Source organism: Nuphar pumila, chromosome 7 (genome assembly GCF_984573655.1).
Source record: "Nuphar pumila chromosome 7, dmNupPumi1.hap1.1, whole genome shotgun sequence".
NCBI classification, from domain to species: domain Eukaryota; kingdom Viridiplantae; phylum Streptophyta; class Magnoliopsida; order Nymphaeales; family Nymphaeaceae; genus Nuphar; species Nuphar pumila.
Window position 1 is genome coordinate 98,854,629 of NC_143255.1, and position 3,225 is coordinate 98,857,853.

Sequence of the window (3,225 nt, forward strand, 5' to 3'; positions counted from 1 at the left end):
ATTTTTGAAATTATTGCCGAGAAAATTAGATATTTGCAACAAGGGAGGTTAACACAAGTTTTTGAGAGAGAGGAACCATATCTATCCCTATCTCATACGCACCCTGCAAACCAATTTCTCACTTGAGGAAAATAAATGGTTTCTTGTGAAAGTTCGGCGTTAACGGACGGGTAAATAATTCCTTAAGAACAAATTACTCAAACTCCCACTGGCAAGAGAACAAGACACCATCTCTCTCTCTCTCTCTCTCTCTCCCTGCTGCAACGATCACAACGGATGCATGCTCGTGTCGTCCCCACCACCATATCGCAATGCAAGCAACTCCACGCTCGTTTGCTCGTCTCAGGAGAAGCCCACCATCATTTCAACGTCGTCGAATTCATCACCATCTGCACCACCCATGGATTCTCAGTGTACGTCCGCCTCTTGCTCGATCACATCGACCCCGTCTCTCTCTTCTCATACAACAGCATGATCAGAGAGCTGAGCAATGCTGGTTACCTCCTCGAATCATTGCAACTCTATCGCAGAATGCGCTCTTCCGCCGTAAAACCGGATGCCTACGCTTTTTCTGTGCTGCCCAAGTCGTGCGTGAGCCTGGGGCATGGTAAACAAGTGCATTGCGAAGTGATAAAATATGGGTTTCGATCGGATACGTCTGTTGGTGCTTCCATGATTTCGATGTATGTGAGACTTTGTTGCGTCGACGATGCGCGGAAAGTGTTCGATGAAATGCCTGAGAGAAACCCCAGGTCGTGGAACTCGCTGATTGTGGAGTACGCTCGGAGTGGGTGCTACAGGACTAGCTTGGAGATGTTCTGGCGCATGGTGGAGGCTGGGGTGGAGAGCACGAGAGTTGCTATGGCCAAGGTTCTTCATGTCTGTGCTTGTCTGAGAGATCTTGAACGGGGAAGAGCGGTGCATGATTACATCGTAACGTCAGGATTTGAGGTAGATGCTTTCGTTGAAACTGCAATTCTAGACATGTATATGAAATGTGGGGCTGTTGATGTTTCCATTAGATTGTTCGAAGAGATGCCGAACAAGGATCTGGTCTCATGGAATGTGGTTCTTGCAGGGTGCGTAAACAGTGGGCTTTACCATGAGGGGCTCGTTTTGTTTCGGAGGATGAGGGAGATGACAATGTTGAAACCCAATGAGGCAACACTAGTTTCGATCCTTCCGGCTTTGTCGGAATTGAAAGCTGTGCTTGCTGGTATGAGCTTACATGGTTACAGTATCAAAGTTGGCTTGAATTCTCATATCAATGTTATGAACTCCGTTGTGTCGATGTATGGAAAATGTGGGTTTGCGGACTTGTCTCACCATTTGTTTGAGATGATGCAAACAAAGAATGTCGTATCGTGGAACTCAATTATAGTCGCTTGCAATCAAAATGGGCTCGCAGACGATGCAGTTGGTTTGTTCATCATGATGAGAAGAAGGGATGTGGCATCGCCTGACTGTGTCACTGTTGTGAGCGTGCTTCAGGCATGTGCACAATTGGCAGTGCCAAAATTAGCAAACACCGTCCACGGATATATTATAAGAGATGGATTTGAAGTTGACATGCTTGTTAGTACTGCACTTATAGATGCATATGCAAAATCTGGAAGTTTGCATCTGTCAATCTCCGTTTTTAATCAAATGACAGATCCAGATATAATAGCGTGGACTGCCATGCTTTCAGCATATGCAGTTCATGGATGCGGAAGTGAAACCATCCATCTTTTTGAGGAAATATTAAATGAGGGCATAAGGCCAGATCATGTTTGCTTTACTCATGTTCTTAGTGCGTGCAGTCATTCTGGGCTTGTAGAGGAAGGTAAACGATACTTTGATAGAATGTCGAGTGATTATGGGATCGAACCAAGGGTGGATCATTATTCATGCATGGTTGATCTTCTTGGTCGGTCAGGGCATTTGAATGAAGCACATGAGCTGATTAAGAGCATGTATGTTGAACCTAATGCAGCTATATGGGGGGCATTGCTTGGTGCTTGTAGGATCTACCATGATACGGAGCTAGGAAGATTGGCAGCAGAAAAACTGTTTATGCTTGACCCGTTGGACCCTGGAAACTATGTTGTCTTGTCAAATATATATTCTGCAGCTGGTCAGTGGAAAGATTCATCAAAAGTGAGAACCTTGATGAAGGAAAGAGGGCTGAAGAAGAACCCTGGATATAGTTTTATCGAATCCAACAACAAGATCCATACGTTTTCAGTGGGCGATAGGTCTCATCCTGAGTCTGCAAAAATATATGCAAGATTAGAAGTTCTTACTAAGAAGATGATACAAGCAGGCTATGTGCCAAAGACAGAGTTTGTGCTTCATGATATTGATGAAGAATTGAAAGAGGATATGCTGTATAGTCATAGCGAGAAACTAGCCATTGTATTTGGTCTTTTGACAACCCCTGCTGGAGTTCCTATTATGATAACCAAAAACCTCCGGATCTGCGGTGACTGTCATAATGCAGCGAAGTTCATATCAATGTTAGAAAAACAGTTGATCATTGTTAGAGACTGCAAGCGGTTCCATCATTTTGAAAATGGGTCCTGTTCATGCGGAGATTATTGGTAAAATCTGTCAATCAAAACATTATTTGAGAAGTGATATTGGTCGACACATAGTTACAGGGTTCTCTAATTTGAAAGCGAGCTGCAACCCGCTAGCTAGCATCCCGAGTGTACCTGAAACCCTTTTTAGTCCAAATAATCCTACTACAGGGTACCAGGATCGTTGAGCCCTAGTGAAGGAGAGCCTACTTGATAGAGGTTCTTTCCTTCAAAACCTAGATAAATGATAAGATCACAAACATCATTAACATTATTGGTATCCTTGTTCTGCCATGACTGACAATGAGTTGAAGCAGCTAAAGAAGAATGCACTTATCATGTACATCAAGGACAGCAATTATGACACCACAGTTATTCTGTCATTTGCCTCAAAATCTGTGGACCAATAATGCTTTCTTCCTGTTAATTATGCAAAGCATCCAACAAAAACTTGTTTCAGTTGTATCTGTGATTAGACAAGGATTCATAGAATGCAGTGGTCATGAGGCTAAAAAGTTTGAACCTACTGTTAGGGATTTCCTCCTTGGTAAAGGCCACTGTTTCCATGAGAAGGATCATCAATTTTTTCTGTGATTGGTTATACAGGGTATCTTAGGAGAAACTTGATATGAATTATGGAAGGTAATTTTACATTTCTGCTGGC

The 3,225-nt window shown here is 43.2% G+C and overlaps 1 pseudogene; it reads left to right on the forward strand.

Moving 5' to 3' along the window:
* Window positions 1-276: 276 nt before the first annotated feature.
* LOC149832597 (pentatricopeptide repeat-containing protein At5g40410, mitochondrial pseudogene) lies at window positions 277-2,586 on the forward strand (annotated as a pseudogene).
* Window positions 2,587-3,225: the final 639 nt, after the last annotated feature.